Source organism: Sebastes umbrosus, chromosome 1, assembly GCF_015220745.1.
Source record: "Sebastes umbrosus isolate fSebUmb1 chromosome 1, fSebUmb1.pri, whole genome shotgun sequence".
NCBI classification, from domain to species: Eukaryota; Metazoa; Chordata; class Actinopteri; order Perciformes; family Sebastidae; genus Sebastes; species Sebastes umbrosus.
The window spans coordinates 7188927-7213500 of record NC_051269.1 but is presented as its reverse complement, the minus strand read 5'-3'; the positions used below and the strand labels follow the sequence as shown (position 1 = coordinate 7213500).

The window sequence follows — 24574 nt, the reverse complement described above, 5'->3', positions numbered from 1 at the left end:
TATTCACACATGTTATGGCGAGCCGTTTTAACATCTAATAGCTAAACAAGATATTCATTACAGATATCTGCAACGTCAGTTTGACAAGTCAAAACTCTAATTTTAGATATTCGTAATGACATTTTGACTAGTACGATTAACACTACTTTTGCCATTCATGTGTATGGGGTTTCTCATTACAGATATCTAGAATTTATGACTAAGTCGTAATTCCAGTTTCAGATATCTGCACTCAAAAAAGTGAACTTGGTGAGCTGTTGAATTTAATAAATACACCTATACCCAATTGAATCAATATATCTGTGTTAGCCTTTTAAACTTAGTCCACTTCAGCAGGTTCAACTTAAAAGTAAGACTTGTTAAAACCACAAAAGCCACTTCATTTGATCCAACATAACAGTGCTGAGTGAATCGCACAAACAAAAAATGGTACATTAAGAATGTCCTAGATGGGTTCCTGTAGGACAGACCTGGCGCATGCTCAGAAGCTCCCCCCATGAATGTTGAATTCTGGGAATCAGAGTGGCGCGAAAGGGACACGAGGAGGACAATGCCAGGAGCTCGGACCGACTGCAGTGCAGAATCCAGGGACATCAGCATCATTATCTGAGTAAGTATGTTTTTCTAATGTAATCTGTGAAGTTGGCATATCAACATATGGTTAGAAAGTGATATTGACAGCGTTAAAGTACATTATGCAGAGAAATATCGGCAATATCTGAGCACATGGTAGCTATGCTAGCCAGTTCACGAGCTAGCCAATTAGCATAATGCTGGCTAGCCAGAAGGCAACTAAACTATTTCAAACTGAATTAAAACTAGCTAAACTAAAAATAAATATTAGACTGGAGTGAATCACCATGTAGTTCTGACTTTTTATGGCATTTTAGTGTTATAAGTCCATCGGAAATGACAATTAAGGGGAGAGGAGACACACCCTGTTGAGAGCTGGTGGGGACTGGGGATGTGTGTCAGACCGAGCTCTCTGTGATGGGGTAAGAGACAATGTGTAGCTTGCAATTTAAAGACAGGCAATGTGTTCCAATCCACGTACTTCCCGAAGTACACTTCAATGTAGTGCACTGTGTGCACTCTGTACTTACTTGAGTAGTGCGTGAATTTCAACAGGGTGGGGTCGTCTCAAATCGAATACTCCGCGGCGCACTTACCGTAAAATGACGATCGCAACATTTCACCGCGGCTCGCTACCCGCCAAAATATCTTCTTCTTCTTCAGGGGTTTTAAGGCAACTGGCATCCTTTGTGTTGCACTGCTGCCTCCTTCCGGTTTTACCCGTCCACTACCCGACAAAATATCTGCCTGCTTTGTTGATCAAGAATACACAGAAAATGAAAGCAAAAAGGAAATTACGTTTCTAACGTCGTCGCCTACGCCTATACGATGTGTCCTCCTGTTGGCTGAAAATGCACCGGTATGTTTACGTATTGTACGTATTGTATTGTGTTTTATTCTGTTATTTACGTAGCCCATAGACATCTACAAGGTGCGTTGTTCAGCACAGCAAAAGCTCCTGCATCATCTGCCGCCATTTTCACATGTTTGAATAGTGGTCGTGGTCCTTCCCCTTCCACTACGTAGCCAAGATGGCGACAATTGAGTGTGAAAAGTGTCCAGCGTTCCACACTCAACGATCTGACCGTTTTGAGTACAACATCCGGGTACTTTGAGTGCACTGCATTTTGCCGTACTTCCCAGTGTGAACGGGAATGCACTCAAAATAGTACGTGTGAGTACAGAAGTATGTGGATTGGAACACACTGTAAGACTTTTGTTAGCAGTTGTGTGAAGAGCAGACTGGTAATGTTAGGCACCACTAGTGTTTTAGCTGCAGTCTGCAGGCTAACTAGCTAACGGTAAAATAGTGGAGCTAGTGGCTGCAGACAGAGGACCTGATCGGCGCAGAGCTGGGTGAGCAGGATAAACTGTGAAGGCAGCTCTAACGTTACATATATTACATTATATATTATGAGCCACATTTTGTGATAAATTATGCAGTCATTTTGTGCATTTTGTGTAGATGATGAATGAAGTGACACAAATGGGCTTCATTTATGCTTTGGAGCAGTGAAGGTGTCTCTGAGCTTTTTCAGCTAACATTAGTTGAGTTGTGGAGGATGAAGCAGGACACTGAATAACACTCATTTGTTTCTCAAGGGAGAGCACAGGGCATGTAACTTACACAGCAGACACTTCTGCTGCTGTAGATAAAAAGTATGGACTTCATTTCAGTATTGTTTAAAGGGACTGTTTGTAACTTCTTACATGTATAAATCAATCCGGGTCGGTGTCCCATGCGCGCTCGCGTGTGGCTACGATGTTCAGACAAGACTCAACACAAACTACGCGGAAGCACCAAAACCGTAAAGATATATCTAGTGAAGCCCGTCTTGCTAAACAGTGTTGGCCACAGTCGGAGGACGCGGGGGAGACCGTAGCTTTGGTCTCCAGGGCCGGAGTCTCTGCTGTACTCTGCTCCTCTGCCTGCCTGCCTTCACTCACACACCGCACGCGTTCTCACTCTCTCACTCCACCTCTCACGTTCATGCGCGCAACCTCCACACTGCAGAAGAGTTAGTTTAGCTCTGAGAATATCTAGTGAATGTACAGTGGAGGTTTGTGCAGAAATAAATGCTGCAGCTCCTCCAGACCAACAGAGGTTTCCCGTGTCTTGTGAAGTGACGGGGCTCCTCAGCGAGAAACGTTATCGTCTCCGACCGGGTGCCGGTGTCTCCCCTGTTCCCTCCGGCCGCGGTCGGGAGGCTGAAGCAGGAAAAGCCAACACTAGGATCAACATTGATTCATGGACAGACCTTCGTCTGGTCAGCTAACATTACTGCCAAGCATGTGTAATATAGAGTGATATTGTGGTTTTAGCTGACGTGTGTCACCTAACTGTTTTGACGGATGCTCGCTCACATTCAGTTAGCGCGTGCACATGGGCGAGCGCGAGCAACAGGACGCTGACTTTCGTTGACTTAACGGCCACAGGTGTCGCTGTTACAACCAATTTCTGATTCTTACAAACAGTCCCTTTAACATGTTGGTGCTTGTATAGTCTAAAATTTGTCAGGTTGAAGGCAAATAAACCTGTTGAATATTACACGTGCTGTAGTTTGAATTTTAACAGAGCAAAAACAAGTGCAAAGGTAGCTGTAGACCTGTCCTGATGATAGTATACATTTTAACACATCTGTCAATACAATGATCAAATTAATGCATATCCTGCTAGAATCAGAGCAACTGTATCTCTGCATTGCAAGTATGCAGAGGACTATCAGTGTGTGTCTCTGTGTGTTTTTGTGGCAAGAATGTTTAAGTGGGTTTTGGACAGAGATTCATACCTAACATAAACAACAGCAAAATTCAAAGGCAGTTTTAAACCAGTAACATAAGTTTGATGTGTTTCATTTGAGAAATAACATATTTTTCAGTTGTGCTTGCACGCGGTCAGTGTAGTTATTTTAACTGAAATGCTGATTGCTGTTTATTTTGACACACTTGTAACATTGTGGATTAGAATATGATTTCACTGTATGCACATTTATTTGAACATGTATCCCAAATAAATGTGCATTCCGCCATGCCAAAATAAAATGTAGCCAGACACTGCCTGTAAACTTTAAAAATGTTATGAAGAAGCAAGCATGAAGTTGCATGTTAAAAATCCAGTAGCCTGAACAGTCTGCTTGTGCAGTGATGCATCTCTAGTGTTAATTGCTGCACAATACAATAATATTATAACCCCTCTTACACATTTCCCTTGCTCTTTCCTGCAGAATGATGCGATTGAAACAAGAAGAGCCCGCATACTGAAAGCACTAATTGTTTACCTCAACGAAGACCCTGGAAACCTCATAAGGGAGTACCTTGTAAGTATTTTGGTCTCTGCTTTCCACAAAAAATGTCTCTCCTGAAACTGAAAATGTGATCACTGTTCGTACGTTTTGGAGCTGGTTCTAAACAAACTAATGTGACAAAAATTTTCGAAGAGATATTTGAAGACGACGCCCATGCTTGTATAGTAAAAGTCCCTTTTCACTAACATTATCAACAGCAGTTTGTAGACTGTTGTTCGTAGGTGTGATTTATGGATGGTGCTGTTTAGTTTCTCAAATGTAACTTTTTGTAAAGCTTCTTTCATATCCATGGTTGACAACAGATACCAAAACCAACGGCAGATAAAGGCAAAACTAGAAAAGCTACACTAAATGTAGTCTGGAGGGATGGTAAACCTCGGGCTGGATAGATGTCATTCGGTAAAAGATAAATGTTTTTTGCTGGTGGTGTATGTTTTGGCTGAAGGTTTGTTTGATATGTTTTTGAGGATGTTGACGACGACCAGACTAGAGAGCAGGCGATCCTGGGGATCTTCGCCATAAAGAGGGAAGGTGCAGAACCCACAGATGACCTGGAAGATGATGGAATAGTCATTGAAGGAGTGGAAGTGCTTCACAGCCTTGGTAACATTGCAGATGCACTCGCCATTTTATTTGGTCTCATGTACTCATTGGACTTGAGCTACCCAACAAACCTAAAATACACATTTGAGGTTCTACTGAAACTTTTCATGGAACTGGATGGAACCCACCTCTCAGCAAAGGCTCAAGTGCTAAAAAACAAACTCTTTGAAGGAACAATTTAGACATGACATTACATCTGCTGTTTAGATACATATTCATGTTCAAAGTAAAAGAGAAATGGCCGTCAAACTTTGAAAAACCTCTTAGTTGAGCCTCTTGTAGAGTATTTAAGTTTCTCTAGCTTTAAATATGTCATAACACTTTCTATCCATTGAGAATGCGTCGGTGGCTTGTTGGATGTCCTCTGTAACAGTATTAGCTTTTGTGCTAACAGTGAGGAAAAGGCCATTGCATCAGCTTGAACCAATGACAGTGAGACTTCTGGAGGAGCTACCCCAAATATCGCAATTGTTGGGTCTGGCTGTATTTCTTTATCACAAATATATGAAAAGGTTTCAAAGATAGCGGTCCAGAGTGGAACCAGGGATGGGCAAGTCCAAAACATGTGATAAAGGGTGGCATCGTCTTGATGGCAAGGGGAGCAAATTGGATCTGTTCCTGGGAACATCTTTGCGAGTTTGCTTTTTGAGAAGTGGAGTCTGTGAATTATCTTAAATTGTAATAATCCATGTGTTACACAGATAGATGTTGAATGGATCCGTTCAATTGCAAACCGCCAAACTTTATCTGAAATATCAGCTCCAAAGTCTTTACCCTATTGTTCCCTGAGATGGTTCAGTGAAGGCAATGCCACCCTTTGAATTTCACTGTACAGTCTAGATATCAGACCATATTCAAGAGGATCCAAATCTAAAAATTCCTCAATCCAAACATCTATCGGGCGAGATGGGAAGGAAACAAAAAGCTTTCTGACAAGACTACGCATTTGCAAATACCTGAAACAATGAGATTTAGGTATATCATGTTCTCTAACAATGTGCTCAAAAGACATAAAGTTATTGTTTTGAAAAAGATCCCTCATACATCGTAGCCCCTTCCTGAACCATAGCTGGAATGCAGAGTCTATTAATGAAGGTGGAAATAGCCCATTAGACACGATAGGTAGCAAAGTGAGCACCTGTTTATGTTTAAAGTGTGGCCTAAACTGGGACCATATTTTCAGTGAGCCGTTTACAATGGGGTTGACTGTCTGCCTTTTTTTGCTGAGAGGTAGAGGTGCACAAAGCATTGATGGTAAGGATACTGGATTGCAAGCAAATTGTTCCATCTCAGCCCATAATGGTCCTGTGCCCTGATAGAAATTTGATACCCAGTAAATAACTTTGTGAATGTTGGAAGCCCAATAAGAATGCAGAAAATTTGGCAGTGCCAGTCCCGCCGCGTCCTTCGGTCTCTCCTGATATGCTTTTCTAATTCTAGGAATGTTTTTGTTCCAAATAAAGGAAGGTATGCATTTATCCAAACTCTTAAAAACAGATTTTGGAATAAACACAGGAACAGTCTGAAACAGGAGTAGAAGACTAGGTAGAATGGTCATCTTGATGGAATTTACCCTACCCGCTAGAGAAATAGGTAGCAATGACCATCGGTTTAAGTCTTGTTTGGCTTTCTCTAATGCTGGCAACATATTACATTTGAACAAGTCCTTATATTTACGTGTCACCGAAACACCCAAGTATGTGAATTTGTCTCTAGCTACTTTAAATGGGAACTGGTCAAAATCTAACTGCTGTACATGATCATTTATCGGAAATATTATACTTTTGGAAAGATTTCTTTTATAACCTGATATTTTCCCAAATTTATATATAATGTCCAGGGCTTTAGGGATTGATGTCTCAGGTTTGGAGATATAAAGAATAAGATCATCCGCATACAATGATACTTTATGGGTGTGGCCAGCCCCTGTTTATACCCATCAAGTTTACCTCTTGTCTTATTGCTATGGCTAAGGGCTCTATGGCTATATTAAACAAGAGTGGGGACAACGGAGAGCCCTGTCTAGTACCCCTGTAAAGGGGAAAATAGTCTGATATAATCTTGTTAGTTCGGATACACGCTTTTGGAGATGTATATATGACCCTGATCCAGGAGCAGAAAGTGGGATCAAAACCAATCTGTTCAAAACTACATGTATCGTCAATTTAACAAAACTATGTACACTGTAGGACTTTATTTACACTGCTAAAGTGACAGGTAGAAAAAGGGAATTTGTTTACCTTTTTATTTTGAAGTATTTCCTACATGGCATAACATGGGCTCACCCTTCATATGGTTTAATGGTTATTTATCCAAATTTAAACTCTTGGTTTTCTCTCAATGAAAAGTTCCAATCAAAGTATATTTTACAAACTAAAATTATTAGTTATCCAAGATTTTATTTTAGTTTGCTGTAATTGAAAAAAAACTAAAAACGTTCATATTTGAATATTGATTTCAACCATTTCCTTTCTGTCCCCTATTGGAAAGCTTGTCAGTGTGTGATTTGTGTCCTATAAGTTTCAATGAGATTTCTTGAATTGAATTCTGAAGAAAGTTGTTGAGAAATGTTTTCTCAGACAACAGTTCTAGGAGTTAAATGAAGGGATTACTTATATGGCATTTAGAGTCAGACAAGTTTTTAAGGTTTGTGGTTTTAAACATGACAGTTCAGCTGAGAGATAAAGGTTAAGGCTGGCGATTTTCTATATTCATCTTATTGTGGACTTATCCCATGAAAAGACCAAAAGCAACAATGAATATAACGTATTGACAAGTATTGCCTGTCTCCAAAGCCTGATGACAGTATGTCTTATTCCTTTTTGTCATAGAGCCCCATTGTTGTTGGTTTGTTTTTTGATAGGATGTGTTGACAATATGATGAATATAGAAAATCACCAGCCATACCATAGATCAGAGGAAGCAAACTGAGGCTGAGAGTGATTTGGGCCCCATTTTCTTACTTTTATGTAAACATTGTAAAACTTGTACAATGAACAATGTAAGAAGATGGAAAATGTTGATTGATAAGGTGATACAAGTCAGCCTTAATAGGGCTCCATGATTTTAAACTCAGCCAACTTGTTCATAGATCTAAAGCAGTGTGATTTGAATTTACTTAACTACACTGTATGGAAATTGTTGACATAATCAGGTTTAGTAAGTCCACTTAAAAGGGAGGTGCCGTATGGGCTTATAAAGTGTGACCTCGCTGAGAAAGACAGGAAACAACAGGCTGAACTCCAGTGGAAGGTGAGCCAGTTGGAGCAACAGATGCACCAGAGGGACGCTGAAGTCCTGGATCTCATCGAGCAGAAGACGAGTCTCTCTGAGAGGCTTACTGAGACTAGAAAGAAGCTGTTGAACAAAGGAGATGAACTCGTTGACTGCAAGGAAACCTGGGATCTCAAATACAGGGGACAGAATGACGAGTTCTGTAAGGTCCTGGAGGAGAAACACCAGTTCCACACGACCAAAATCAAACAGATGCTGGACCACAACGAGAACCTTTAGGACAAGTTCAACGAGGACCTGGCGGAGAATAGCGTGAGCTGGGTGTCCACAGTCATAGAGATGGATCATGAGAACAAGCTCCTGGAAGATATCTGTCTGGACATGAAGAAGAAGATGAGAGGATTCTTTCCTCGCACCAGGACCGTGGATCGAGAGGCAATGTTAGCGAACATGAAAAGCAAAATGCTGAAGTCAAGGATGGTAAAGGAAGAGGAGGAGCAGGAAGCTGAGGTGGAACAGGGAGCACAGCAAGATGAGGTGGAGGAAACAAAGGAGCCGGAGAGGAAGAAGAAGGGTTTTTCTTCGCTGGATGTTCATAAAGAAAAAGAGTGACTGTGGCAGTCAGGTAGAGGAGGAGGCTGCTGGCTGTTCAGCTCAGGTTCGACAACAGTAGCTCCGTCTTACTCCCCCCTTCACCTCTCCTCCCTTCCTCCACCCCCACCTTTCTCCTCATCTACCTCAGGTAGTGTGGAGTTTGTATATTCTGCCTGTGTCTGCGTGGGTTTTCTCCTGGTGCTCAGGTTTCCTCCCACAATATCCAAAGATATGCACTTAAGGCTAATTGGACACTCTAAATAACCCCTAAATATTTTTTTCATTCAATCATATTTCAGTAAGGGGTTTCTCCTGGTGCTCAGGAGATACACAGATATATGTTTATATATGTGTTTATGTATATATACTGTATATATATAATCATGCAAATAAATTATTAATAAAATTAAAAATAAATAAATAAATAAAAAACAGTCAAATACAACTTCGATATGTCTGTCTCTGAATAAATGTATACAATATAAATACAACTGTATGACATTATGGTGGCTATAAAGCAGAAGTACTGTTATCTGTTTAAGTTGTGATTTAAACAACGCTGAAGCTGATCAATAAAACGATCAATGTTACGTAATAAAAGATGTTTCAGATGGTATTTTAGGCGCTGGTTAACAACATGAGCCGGTTCTGTAATAAACAGTGATATTTTGCAGTAAAAACCATGTAACCTTTATGAATGATGGGCTCGTAATTATTTTTGATATAAACATTATTTACTGGTAATTAAGTTTATTTTTTGTTTATACGTTGTAAACAATATTATAAAAGTTAAAAAACATGTATATAGGTGAATTATGTAAAGCAGCAAATATCCTACCTGAATGTCCACACTACAGAAATACTTTGAACAAACTCACCTCTATACCTCTCTTATGTTCATTTTTTTAATCTGTACACAAACATAAAGCCATTGTGAGTCAAATTAGTGAGGCTTTAGAGGTCAAAGGTCAAACTCTGGGTTTGAACCTGCAGCGTTGGAAGTGGCCGGTGGATTCTCAGGTATCTCTGAAGGGATATCCCCAATTCAATTCTGACTAGTCATAATTCCAGTTCAAGATATCTTTAATTCCCCTCAATTGTAGATATCTACATTGTCCTTTTTTAGATATCTGAAATTAAATTGTGTCTAGTCAGAATGTATATATCTCTAACTGGAGTTGGGTTAAAATAAATATGTTACTGTTGGTTTCACACGGGACACAAACAGGGGTCTCCTGGGTCTCCTGGTTTGACCCACCCATCCATCCATCCACCCAACCAACCTCCTTCCTATGAGGACTTTGATTAAACGTATTTGTGATACATCAAATACAGACATAATCCGGGAGACAATACGTTCCCTTGAAATTCAATTGATACTGCGGGTTCGTAGTAAAATAGTTTTTTTAAGAAACCATGGCAGCACTAAAGGAAAAAAATCAGGAGACCAGAAGTCTTCATCGTCTGGCTGTACCGTTGAATGGCTGTACCAAATGTCATGGCAACCCATCCAGTAGTCATTGAGATATTTTAGTCTGGACCAAAACGGTTGACCGACCTTTTACAATGCCGGCCAAGCCACAGATCCACAGATCACACTGCAGTTACCCAACACACTGCTTCACACACTCTGGAAACATGCACAGGAATGTAAACTCAGGATCCAGTGTATAGTAAACACTAACAGTATGCATGCTACAGGACATCCACTGATACATATTGCATGAAGACCTCCTGCATGTCTGGCACGATGAATGTAAAGTCAGCAGAGAGACGAGGATCAAGACAAATCAGAAAGTTGAAGCGACTTGTAGTTCAGTGTTAGTTTGGTTGTTTTGCGCATCCACATGATGAAACAAAGAGAATAATCTAAAGAAATGTGAAATGTGCAATAAGATGACAAAGACAAAAGGGAATTGGGAAAAAGAACCCAAAGATCATCAAAACCCAGCACAGATTGAGACTGGTACAGAAATAAATAATGAATAAGGAGTCAGGAAATAAAGTAGCTTTGAAGCAGATGGTGAAAACCAGCGAGGGACAGTCAATATGAGCTGTGGAGCTCCATCCTGATCACATCATGCTTCTGTAGATGGACTTTATCACGCATCTTTTACCACAAATCTATACTCTGAGAATTTAATTATTTTCTGTAAAACACATAACCATGTATAAAATGTACGTTTAAATGATTGAAAAAGAAAAGTGGTTTAAAGATACTGTATGTAAGTCCTAACATGTATAACTCATTGCGGGTCGGTGTCCCATGCGCGTGTGGCAACGCTGTTCAGACTCAGACTGCAACACAAACTACACGGAAGCACCAAAACCGCAAAGTTCTATCTAGTGAAGCCCATGTGGTCAGAAGACACGGGAGACCGTAGCTTTGATCTCCAGGGCCAGAGTCGGAGTACTCTGCTCCGCTGCCTGCCTTCACTCACACGCTGCGCTCGTTCTGACTTGCTCTCTCGCTCCACCTCTCACGTGCATGCGCGCTCACTCCACACTGCAGAAGAGTTAGTTTAGCTCTGAGAATATCTAGTGAATGTACAGTGGACGTTTGTGCAGAAATAACTGCTGCAGCTCCTCCAGACCAACAGAGGTTTTAAGTGTCTTGTGAAGTGACGGGGCTACGGAGTGAGTAACGTTATCGTCTCTGACCAAATACCCGGTGTCTCCCCTGTTCCCTCCGACCGCGGTCAGGAGTCTGAAGCAGGAAAACACAGTGTCAGCATTGATTCATGGAGAGACCTTCGTCTGGTCAGCTAACATTACTGATTGGTGCAGGGTTGCGCTTGATTATTATGGTTGACCAATGTGATAAAAAACTGCATGGTTTTTGCCCCAAACTGCATGTGATTATCATAAAGTGGACATGTCTGTAAAGGTGAGACTCGTGGGTACCCATAGAACCCATTTTCATTCACATATCTGGAGGTCAGAGGTCAAGGGACCCCTTTGAAAATGGTTATGACAATTTTTCTTCGCTGAAATTTAGCCAAAATTTGGGGCGTGATTTAGCCTCCTTCCCGACATGGTTGGTACCAATGGATTCCTTCGGTTTTCTAGTTTCATATGATATCTGTGTCTTCACTCTAGCCCTAAAACTGAACCTACTAGAGCCTCTGAAGACAGTAAAGTCAGTCGGGATCGTGGGTCTCACAGGTTTAAAAAAATGCATGCAGTGACAAAGTATAGAAGTGGTAGTATAAAAATGTGGACAACTCCTCTATTTCTTCATATGTATTCCTCAGACACACATCTGTGTTAGGCACGTCACACTGCATTACCAACCACGAGTCCATTACACTTCACACACTTTTCTAATAATTTAAAAAATATATTATATCCGACGTGCTGAGTCGGCCTCCCATGACTAGATGACACTTAACGGCATTAGCACACAGCCAATCCATTGATAATTCATTGCAAGTGTCAAAACCAGCGATCCTCTCACTGTAACTGCATTGCAGCAGATCATATATGGAGAGTCTGGGGAGAGGAGGATGGAGTGCAATCTCTCCTCCTCCTCCTCCTCTTCCTCCTCCTCCTCCTCCTTCTCTCTCCATCAGCCCAGCACATGGATGGATGGATGTGAGAGTCCAGGGAGAGGAGGTGTTGAGATGAATGAGACGTCTGCAGGGAGAGACAGAGTGGAAATGGACTGACTAAACCTGCAGGAGCAGCAGAGTGAAGAAGAGGAGGAGCACACCATACCAACCTTACTAGGGGGAAAGTAGCTTTTTCTCTTTCATTGTATACATGTTTTGTGGTTGGTGTGCTTGTGCAGGCTGGTCTCATGCTCCGTTCGCAGCTATACCTACGAAAAGTAAATGCACTGTAATTCGTATATATATATATAAAAATATTTTTCTGTAATCCACGTAATTGTGAACGAGGAAGTATAAACAGTGACAAATGCCGTGTAGAGGGTGGTCGGGGTGGATTCAAAAACATTTGCCCAGGAGACCGCTGTTTATGTCCCGTGTAAAAACAGAATTCAACGTTGATTTATTTGTTACGTAACTTCCGTACTTAAGTTACGTCACTTCCGGAGTTATTTTAACCCAAACCACCATCTTTACCTAAACCTAACTAAGGGCGTTTTCACATTAGGTACGATTGATCCGTACCGTGCCCCTCACCGCTCAGCTTTCACATTAGTAAAGTTGTTCTGTACCCGACTTCACTTGCAGCATCATCCACGTGTATCTGTTTATGTTGAGATCAGCTGTTTTGGTGGCGGAGCATCGTAGAACACTTCATTCAAACTGGACAGAAAAAAAAATAAAACTCACCTAAACCGTCGTCGTTAGTCTTTCCAACTATCACCGACTCTGGTTTGGTTGAAATAAAGTCTTATTTCTGAGCAGCGGAGCGTCTCTCGTTCTTCAGCGGTAGAACATTAAGCTATCTAAATAAAATAACAAACATCGCATACCATTGTCTATATTTTAATGAACCTCTCGCCTGCCTTCCTGCTGTATCACCCACGGCCTCGCAGCTCAGAGGATGAGATCGGTGCATGCTGCGAGCATATACAGATTTCGGAGGAAACCGGCAGCGTTGAAAGAAGCCTGCCCTTTCACAACTACTCACTGACTGCTAACGTTACTCACTTTAAATAGCAGTCCATTTCCATGTTTCGGTACAGTTGGCTTTCACACCTGATGCGAACCCGAGTACAGAAGAACCGTATTCTAGACCACCTTTTCATGTGGACTCGGGCACGGATCAACGAACCGTTCCCGAGTATGGTACGGAGCGTTCACTCTAATTAAACAAACTGGACTTTGGGGACAAGTGTACTCGGATCCGGGCCCAGGTCCCTAATGTGAAAGCACCCTGTAGTTTTTGTCACGCAACTTCCGTACTTAACCCTTGTGGGGTGTTCCTATTATTTTGTTACTCAGCCAATGTTGGCGGGTCTGGTGGACCCACTCCATTATTGGGTTTTTAGATCAATACAGCCTTAACAATTGATGTAAAAATACTTAACAGATGTTTACTTTATCCCAATTAGAAGCAATATAGACAGCAATATATGGTTAATATTTGCCATTTACCTCCGTAGGATAATATTTATGAACAAAAGTGCTATTCGTTTTTTGTGATAAAATGTAATAAAAAAGAAAAATGAATTATAATGAAGATATGGGAGGAAAAAAACATATCTTGAACAAATATAAATGAAACAAGGTTTTTGATATATTGACGTTTATTTGTTTGACCTTAATTAGAAATTGATATCGGTCTACACAACACATCAGCCCCATTGAACACATAGCCTATTGATGCCAGCCTATACAACACATGACACAGAGTTTTACTGTGTGTGTGTGTGTTGCATTTTTTGACATTCATATTTCTCCACTTGCTGGCTGCTGAGGGGCTCGTTTTGGAGCTGCCTGATGGTCAGTCTCATCCTCTTCTTCATACTCACTGTCAGACTCTGAATTGACAGAAATGTGATCCTCATATTCTGAAAACTCTTCCTCTTCATCTCCATCTTCCAAAGCTTCTCTGAGCAGAGAGTCTTTTCGTCATCTTGATTGATTGCGATAAGGAGCCACACGGCCAATTTGCAGCTGGGATCTAGTGTGAAAAAATATAGAATAGTTTCCACAAGACAGAGGGTAAAATGTGCGGGAATGTGGGAGCAGAAAGACAAAACTCACACACATATAGAAAACAAACACAAACAAACAAACAAACACACACACACACTTACAGCAGGCCCAGGTAAGAGGAGGACAGAGTGTAGGTACTGTACACAGCACCTACAATTTCCACACATTTATCTCCCTCGGGTCCAGTGGACCCGAACACCACATATGTAATATACTTGTTTAGGGGGGTGTGCAGTCATTAAAAATTGTTTTCTTTTATATGTTCTTCACAGAAATTAACCAAGGCCAATGAGTCTGAGGTTAAAAAAATAATGAATCGCATCATTTTTCTTTTAGTAAATATTGAAAACGGGTCAGTGATTAATGTTTTTATAGTTTTGTTCAGGCACAAATCCTTTGGTTAAAGAGCAACAACACCCCCTCTGGTGGTTTATTTCTCACCTGGCTGCGGTGATGTACAGGCGTACTCGAGGACCTGGTGACATCACTGTTGGGCGTGGTTACAGGTTGAACAGAGCACACTTCTGACCACACCCAACCTCGCCAACATCAGACTTGAAACTTTCAACCAGAGAGAAAACATAGAAGATTTTCAGCCTGCTGTTAAAGGGACTGTTTGTAAGAATCAGAAATGCTTGTTAACAGCAACATCTTGTGCTCGCGCTTGTGCTCGCTCTCGTGAGCCCGACGCTGACTTTCGTTGACTTAACGGCCACAGGTGTCGCTGTTAACAAGCATTTCTGATTCTTACAAACAGTCCCTTTAAGGTACATTTTGAATAGATAAATAAAAATGTATTTTAACCGGTTGACAGCCCTACTAATTACGTAACGCCGTTCCATGTAATCCGTTCATCCCCAGCCTGCATTTACTGAAACAATGATTGAAGCTCCAGATTGTTCCCAAGGAGCAGGAAAGCACTTTGAATGAAAACTGAATGGTGTATGAGTGAGGAAGAATATAGAGTGCTTCGGACAAAAGCGGTATTTAATGTGAAATGGAGAGAAACTCAACAAGTGAACCAAAGAACAGACCATAAAGCAAAATAAATCATCCTTCAACTTCAGCAAATTCATCCAAAGCTTTCAGAAAATAGTTTTTTTTTTTTTTTTACAACTAAGTGAATGAGTGGATAAAATTATTTAAAAAATACGTTTTAACAAAAGAGAAAAATGATAAAAATGCCCCAAATTACTGACAGGTCGACAGACAGAGTGGGGAAGAAAAAACAGAAGTGGAAAAAAGAGTCAATGGAGGAATTGAGGAGGGATGAGAGACGGACAGGTTTCTAAAGAGAGGAATGGCTATTACATGAAAGAGTGACAAGATAAGATGGAGTGATAAACAGCGAGGACAGGATGGATGACTGAAACCCAGAGAGTGAGACAGCAGATAGATGATGGACACGGAATAAAGGAACAGATAATAAAATACAAGCCACAGATGGACGATAGAACCAAGTCAGAGAGACAGACAGGAGACACCAAAGAGCAGACCGACCGCTGAAATCGAAAGAATTAAAAAGGTTTGGGTGATTTAAGAACAATGAACTGATAAATCAAAGTGAAGTAAATGGACTGAGGGACGGACGGGAAGCAAACAGAATAAAAGAAAAGAAAGATGATGGAGGGAAGTTCATGCAGGTCAGAGGAGATGATGGAAAAAGTACGTGAGTGATGTGTGTTATTTCCCTGAAACATTACGGCACCTCATCATCCCGCCTTTCAGCCAACACATCAGAGACGGAGTAAGAGAAACTAAAAAAAGAGGGTTTTAAGCTGTAAAGGTCTACGGTGCTTCTGCCGCCAATGGGACAAAAACTGAGGTTTCCTAGACCTCCACTTAGTTCTATCTTCAAATTCTTTTGACAAGTTAGACCACATTCACATTTTAAACAATTTAAAAAATACACTCTGTAATCTTAACAGGACATTATTTTGGCAGTAAATAAATAGCAAACATGGTTTCCCAATGATTTATTACTTTGTTGTGTTTTCTGCAGCCCGGTCCCCTAAAAGTTGAGTTCCCATGGAGCAAAACTTCATTATGTTTCGAGGGAAACATATTTTGTCGCTTTGTTTTTTGACATATCACAAGTCTATAGTCTTTGTTTTCTTAGCAATTTCAAGCCAACCCATGATGATTTTTTACCAAACCTAGCCAAGTAGTTTTGTTTTGTTTTAATTCAACCACGTGTTTAAAACAGTTTAAAATTGCGACCCCAGGAAGAGCACCGGGCTTTGAAGCAAATATTCGTAGTGGTACGTGAGGCTGATGCTGCGTGCACATTGATATCAGAACGGAAAAAAAGTTATTTTCTCTGAATAAATAAACAAATGCAGACGGGGAAAGCACTTGTGGGTAAAGCCGCTCCTCGTCAAGTGGATTGATAACACCGCCGCCCACAGCGCACCGGAGGACGGATAGACATGTTGCCAAGGTCCGCCGTTTGAAATGCAGTTTGGGGGACGTTTTGGAGGTTCACTGTCCACCCGGGACCGGCCGCTCTCTCCTCAGCTCCAGCACCGACAACGCACCGGGCTGCTCTGTGATCCGTTTATTTCTCTAACGGGACTTTTCTCTGGTTTTCTGGGCTTAAAGTTGAGCTCCCCGTCGTTCTGACCGGCAAACCTCCGATATCGGCTGCTTTCTATTAATTTATCTCCAGCAGGAGGAGACGGTAAAGAAGAGAGCGAGTGAGAGAGACAGTCAGTGTGTTGGGTTAATTCTGACGGTGGGATTTTGTGTAACTCACTGTGTTGATTTAATGCCATGGTGAATATAAACAAACTAAACTAAGGTGGAGGAAACTAAAAATAAAATGAAAACCCTCAGTTAGCTGATGCAACAAGTTGGGCTAGTTACCTACAACTAACTAGGTAACTACAGCTAACTAGAAAGAAAAAAGGACACACAGATAAACAGATCAGCTCGGAGGATGACCTTTGACCTGCAGCTTCTACTACTTCTACTAGTCAGACGTCATATTCACATTTTACCAACATCCTTCTTTTTTTTTTACTTTGAGCACAAAATTATTTGTCAACATTTTTTTTAGCAAACAGTGTTGCTGATCAACTTAGTCAAGAAATGACTCAAATAAATATGAAATATCATAGAAATGCTAAAATACACTGGAGGGGGGGTTTAAACATTGCGGACAGACACCAGGCTCAACAAGAACATCTGCATGAACATCAATAACTCTGTCTTGTAATGTCACCCACTTTTTCAAACATAATTCCTAGAAAAAATGTCCTTCTTATATTTAGACTAATATACTGTAATAGTTTCACTTGCGTTTGACAGTAAAAATGTCCCTTCAGCTTCTGAATGTCTACATGTTGTTGACATGTCCAACAATCCTCCAGCCCAGTGTTGGGCGTTGGTATGGTAACAGTGGCTTCACCCACAAGAGTTCAGTTTCACACACACACGCACACACGCACACACACACACACTTCTCGTCGACAGGAGAGAGGCTGAGCCAGCAGCGATTAGCAGAACAGAGGTTTTTACTCAGTGGGGGAAGCGAAACTCCTTTAGCAATCACATTACTCTGCATAATGCTACGTTAATGACATGCTAATCAGATGCAAATGAGATGCTAATTGAGCCGGATTCAATTCCGACCAACAGATGGTTCCTGTATACTGCTGTAATGGAGCCTCTGATGGCTGTGAGAGGAATGTGTGTGTGTGCAGGTATATCTGTTGCATGTGTGTGTCAGTCTACAGACAGGAGAGACAAGGGAGAGAGGGAGGAAATAAATGAGGAGAAGTGAGAGATGGAGACCGGTGGCAGAGAGAAAGAACGAAATACCAAAACCAAAAAAACTGCCAAAAAAGATAGAAAGTGAAAGAAAACCAGAGAGCTAAAAAAATAATTAATGAGAGAAGTTAAAAGGACTGTATGTAAGTTTTTATTCATTTTTAAATTATTTAGTGCATTAAGGCATTAGCATGTTCGTTCTGCCTCAATCGGGTCTCGAACCCACAACCTCAAACACCAAGGGCAGGTCACTATGTTGGTGAACGTACTACTCGGCGGAAATCCTATTTCCTACTATGACATCACACTACGACTGCGCCAGGGCTGCATGTGGAGGCAGATTTCAAACTAGAGTCAAAAATTCAGTTTTCGAGACAAAATTCTGAGAATTTGTGCAATTCATCTATACAACACAGAAATGTCAGTAATTGATTTTAATAAAGATTGATCGTTCCATAAGTGACAAACTGATGTTTAAAAATACTTGATTTCCCGTTCACATGAGGAGAGATTAAAAATTTTGTCAAAAATACAGTTTTTGATATAAAATTCTGAAATTTACCCCCCCTACATCTACCAAGACCTCGACATTTTGTCATTTATTTTCGTGAATATTGGAGCTTTATTTATTGAGACTTTGCAGTAACTGTGTACAGTTCTGTTTACACTAAAACGTTCTGATGCACTGTGGGCTCAATTTTTAATGATTCATAAATCTGTGTGGATGGTTTGTGGAGGACAGTCTGAAGATGCAACAAGTTTGGTGGCAATTGAGTAAAGAAATGTGGGAGGAGAGGTTTAATAAGTTCCACAGTTTCTGAGAAAAACAGAGTGATGGACTTCATAATTCCTGCCAGGTTGAAGCATCTGAACATTTTGGTGGAAGTTGCAAAGTTGTAGCACGTACGGTTGATTTGTTTTGAATTTTGCATGGGAAGGCAGATTTCCTAGGAATAATAATGATAATAATGTTGACCAAAAAAAAGATAATTTAATCATACAAATAAATTTCAAATACATTCAACTACATTATCTCAGATAAGTAGATTCAATCTCTTGTATCTGTATACCGTCTCAGGTCCATTCATACAGCCCTTCGACATCCTTGACGACTGCAGGTCAACACACACCTCAAATTTCACTTATTTGTTCCTACATGGTTTCTGTAAATCCACCCACACATTCTGTCCTCAGGTACTGACGTTCTACTACGGTACATGTTCTGTTTGCAGCTGCAGGACGCCATTCGACCTCAGAGACTGAGACGGCTTCATATTATTGAATATACGCTCACAGAAAATTCTCAAATTAAAACACTTAACATTCTCCGTGACATTTGCTTCTTCAGGCTGTGTTTCTTCATGAGGATGAAGTCTTAATGAAATGACTCATTGTAATTAACTCATCGGCTAAAGCTGTGAAGAGACAGAAATGGAAACAGATGACAGATAAGAGTTCAGCTCGGGCTGCATATTTCTGTCAGAACACGCAATTGTCGTTACCATGGTCACGTAAATAACAAACCCCAGCACTGAACAAGAAGCAGCCCAACACAGAGAGTAGGTCCATCAATAGGGACCCGAGCACGTCGGGCAGCGAAGGCCCTATAGAAATAAATTATTATTAAAATTAATCACATTTTTGAGAGTTTTACGGTGCTCCAAAAGTTGTTAAACTTTGCACACTCATCACACGTGGTGGAAAATCAAATTTTTTTTTATGGGTTTTGGGCTTGGCTGTGGCAAAATGGATCGCTGGCGCCCCCTACAAACTTACATTGAGCCCCTCATTCAGGTTTACCCTACATGTATGAAACTTGGTAGGCAGATAGAACATGCGGAGACGCACAAAAAAGCCTCTTAAAACCTATTTCATAACTCATCGTATCATAACTGTTGTAGACTCACGTGGGAGGCATCATTCAACAGAGAGTTCCTGTTTCATTGGTGTGGGTTATCCCCGCCCCCTACACTTTAGCCCCGCCCCCTTTCATAACCCATGAACCATTTGTCGTAGACAAAGTTACTTAGGTAGGGTTAGGAAATGGTCGTGGTTGGCGTTAACTTCACTGACTAGCGACTCACGTGACAAAATAAGTCAACATTACCTTTAGTTTTACACGGGACACAAACAGTGGCCTCCTGGTTGAAAGTCCTGTGTTTGTGGCTGGACAGATAAACACTGAGCTGAAACTACAAGGCTCTGTAGAGCCGAGAGAAGCTGCAGATTCAGCTGATAGTTCATCACTAACAGTTCATATTGTCATTGTTTTCACATTGTCATTTGATAGATTGTTATTACAAATATATTCCAGCGCAGTTTGCATTGAAGCTTTTGGAAAATAGTGAAATACAATGCCATATTTCTATTGTCTATCTTACTGTATAATTACTATTGAGTATGTTATTGATGCAGCTGAACTGATGATTTATATTCCATCTCAAGAAATCTGTTTTGTGGAAACTTTCAAATCTAGAGGCCATCGAAATCCACAAAGTTCCTGAGAGCATCACAACTTTGTGTGTGCTGCATATGTTTACGTGAGTGTTTTATTTTCTCGAACCACAGAAGAAGAGCTGAACAAATTATTGAGTTAACAGACTGACAGAGCGACTTTTACAGGTAAAAACAACTCAAGGTCCGTTTCGAAACATAATGCCGACATGTAAAATTGCCAGAGAATTTACAAAGTACTGTGTATGCATGTGTGTGACACGCAAAAAACTCAACAACTTCTTTCAAACTTGAGTGAATAAAAGTGTTTTTACTTGGGAATGTTTCTCTGTGTTAAGTTGTGTTTAAGTGTCTGTGTTTCTTTCTCTCTCATTCAATTCACACCCACATATATACAGTAACAACAAGCATATTGGGAATAAAAGGGCAAAGGAGAGCCATTCAGGGAGATGTGTGTGTCCTCCTGTGTGCTGTAAAGAGACAGTGTGAAGTGAGTGGGAGACACAGAGAGTGGGAAGAGAAGCACTCAATAAAGGAGAATATACTATATATATACACACACTACACAACAGCAGTTGTTTTGTATACGAATGTCTAGTGTGCCTTTCCATTGACGACCTTTATACAAATATACTTCACAGGACATGACGATATTACATAAATAACCAGCACCAATAACTCTTATTATTATGGCTGCTTCCCTTCAAACATGCTGGTCAAGAGAAAGAAATGCACAAGCAGGGGCAAAAAAATAAATAAGTGAATGAATGAAAACTGATGAATATTAGTTCATGCCAGAGGAGCAAAATATTCTCTATTCTTTCCTGAGAATCCAAATTAAAATTAAAAGTATTTAACATAAATATGCTGTTGCAGACAAAGCGGCAAGGTGGTGCAGTGGTTGGCGTTGTCGCCTCACAGGAAGAGGGTTCGAACCCGGAGTGTGTGTGTGGAGTTTGCATGTTTTCCCTGTGTTAGCGTAGGTTTTCTCCGGGTTCTCAGGTTTCCTCCCACAGTCCAAAGACATGCAGGTTAGGTTCATTGTTGACTCTAAATTGCCCGTAGGTGTGAATGTGAGAGTGAATGATTGTCTGTCTCAATGTGTCAGCCCTGTGATAGTCTGACGACCTAACCAGGGTGTACCCCGCCTTTGCCCAATGACAGCTGGGATCGTCTCCATTCCTGTTTGATGGGACATCACGACCCTATTGCATGTCTACTAAAGGTAGTAACTCACCCAAAACACTTCATTTATGCTTCAAAACAACATCGTCATTGTGTGAGCCGCACTGATCAAAATGATTAGATGTTTTTTTCACCATCAACCCTGGAAATGTTTCTCGTATACAAATCTGTGTTTTGTTCGACTTTTTTTGTTCACACTTATTGTATTATACAAGACTGTCAGTTCTGTCTAGCTGAATGCTGTTTTTGTATCGCAATATAATTAGATATAAAATCTACCTGATATGGCGCCTCCTGCGTGATTGTCGGTTGGTTGAAGAAGTGGAGATGTCTCAAAACCTTCGTGGTCGGCAATTAATGTTGTGGCAGAAATAAGAAGACGAGAAGCAATCTGAAGATGGCAGCCCAGCGGGATCGTTTATTCTTACAGTCATACAAACAAGACAAGATCGTAACTCGGAGTGCATAAGCCATTACTTTTATATCCAACAGTAAACACTCTCACATCACTTTCCACCAATCAGGTTCACGCCAACCCAACGACTCACACAGTATACACCTGGTCCAATGGTTATGAAATCACTCCTCTTATCAGTAACCATCCTGTTCTTCTGTGTGGGAGAAGTCCCGGATCTTTGACAGGTCAAACTCTTGGCAGGTCATATCAAATTTCCAGGAAAGGTTTTTGTACCTTTCTCCTAATATTCCCTGAATTGTTTTTTGTACTGTTCTGTCCAATACACCTGTTTTGTCCTGTTTTTCTAAGACCAGATGTGCCTGGGTGTCAGGTCATGACAGGTTATATGAGGACATGAAAACTCATTTTTCAACAAGCTGTTTAGATTAAGATTTCAACAGCAGGTAGAAGTTTACTGGGAAAAGTCAATACAGTTGTAGCTACACAGAAAAAAGATATACGCATGTGTATGTATACATTAAATTAATATGTGTAGCAATGTGTTACATGTATTATAAACAGAAAAATCTCTTTTGATCTTTTATGTAAAGTCATATACTGTGAATAGAAATTTTGCCACAAAACAAAATCTATGCCAAAAAAACAACAAATTGTACCTCCTCGTCATAGATATTTATGGAATATACATGTATGTCTGACAGATTTTGATAATTGAATGGATCATTTTGCATGTGACGGCTCAAACGATGAACGAATGTTTAGAAGTTGTGAAGACAAGCACAGTTTCACTGAGAATCAACTCAGCAAGACGTGTAAGTGGTTATTCTACAGACTCTTTTGCACACGTGGGCCAAAACACGTGAAATTTGCTTGAATGAAAGAAATTTTAATCTGTTGTGAACAACAAACTAATTGTTTAGAGATTTGAACTGAATGTTTTGAAAAAAATAACTCTCATTCAAGAATTGAGCCAAAGCAAATGAGAAAAAAACTGTGAAACATCCACTCACTCTGACATGCTCTGCCTTTTTTATCATCACACATATAAAAGTAGACACTCTGAGTAACACGCACAGCGGCAGCATCACACGTCTCCCTGCTCGGTGAGATTATTGATGACGGGTTCAGCGATTTGTCTTTTAAATGAGACACAAAAATATCTTTTTACTCCGAGGACGTTCACATGCAATTAAGGCCAGTTTATTAATGATGTGTGGAGACGGCGAGAGAGTTTCTGCTCTCCTTATTCATCACACACTGTCAGTTTTCTTCCCACAGAGGAGCGACTACAGACACGGCTGGACCAGTCGCAGTCTGACTGCACATTTATCTCCTCTTAAAAACCTGACTCAGTGAAGGAGCATCAGTGGTTGAACTAGATCTGATAACAAAGGAATTTCTCTGCTTATTACAATTCATGCAGTGCAATTAATAATGTTAGCTGTTAGTTTTACTTTAAAATAAGGTAATGAAAATAACTGCTGAAATCAAAATTGGAGGGATTCAGTTTACCTGCATATAATATTTGAAACAAGACCCCGAGATACTTGAACTCCCTCGCTTGGGGCAAAGACTCACTCCAAACCCAGCGGGTGCAAGTTGCAACCGGTTTCCAACAGAGCGCCATGGCCTCAGACTTGGAGGTACAGACTCTCATCCCTTCACACTCAGCTACAAACCGCCCCAGTGCATGCTGAAGGTCACGGTCTGATGAAGCCAAAAGAACCACATCATCTGCAAAGAGCAAATTCTGAGATCCCCAAACCGGACACACTCCTCCCCTCGGCTGCACCTTGAGATCCTGTCCATGAAAATCACAAACAGGATCGATGACATGGGACAACCCTGGCGGAGGCCAACGCCCAGCGGAATTGTGTTTGACTTTGTGCCGAGTATACGGACGCAGCTCTCACGTTGGTTATACAAGGACCAGATGGCTCGTAACAACGACCCCAGTACCCCATATTCCCGCAGTACCCCCCACAGGTCACGGTCGTAAGCCTTTTCCAAGTCCACAAAACCCATGTAGACTGGATGGGCAAACTCCCATGACCCCTCCCAACAGCCCTGTGAGGGTGAAGAGCTGGTCCACTGTTCCACGGCCAGGACAGAATCTGCATTGCTCCTCCTGAAACAGAGGTTTGACAATCGGTCGAAACCTCCTTTCCAGCACCCTAGAATAACTTTCCTGCCTGGTGCGAGGCCCCGGGGTAGACCCAGGACACGCTGGAGAGATTATATATCTGGTCTGGTCTGGGAACGCCTCGGGGCCTCCCAGGAAGAGCTGTAAAACGTTGCTGGGTAGAGAGACGTCTGGAATTTCCTGCTTGGCCTGCTGCCCCCGAGACCCGGCCATGGATAAGAGGGAGAAAATGGATGGATTGATGGATGGATGGAGGTTAAAATTAAATAATTTTGTTATTTTAAGTTACAGACAAAACCTAAAAGAAACTCTTTTGCCTTCAGCTGCAAATGTAACATAAAAATTACAACTAAATTACTATGATTTGTTCATTTAAAAAATAAGCAGTGAGAGCAGCACGTTTTATGAGAGCACAGAAAGCAGCAAGTCATTGTGATTAGTGGTTGAGTTCACAGGTTTCATGGGCCAGGTTACATACCAGACCCTGTTTGTATCAGTGCAGCGAGGTTCAGTTACAGCATTCAATTAAAAACGTACTGCTATAAATAACATCGGTGTTGCAGGAAGAAGTTGCATTTTCAACAACTTCCAAACAAGCAGTCCAACTTGGTAACCTACTTATACTGCTGCAGTGAAACACCTGAAACCAATTTGGCAAGGAAGT

The 24574-nt window shown here is 41.0% G+C and overlaps 1 long non-coding RNA gene across 1 annotated transcript; it reads left to right on the top strand.

Moving 5' to 3' along the window:
* The first annotated feature begins 497 nt into the window (after positions 1-497).
* Positions 498-4740, top strand: LOC119486149. The gene is made up of 3 exons (XR_005206468.1): positions 498-610; positions 3798-3890; positions 4346-4740. It is a non-coding gene; the product is annotated as an uncharacterized LOC119486149 (long non-coding RNA).
* The last annotated feature ends 19834 nt before the right edge of the window (positions 4741-24574 follow it).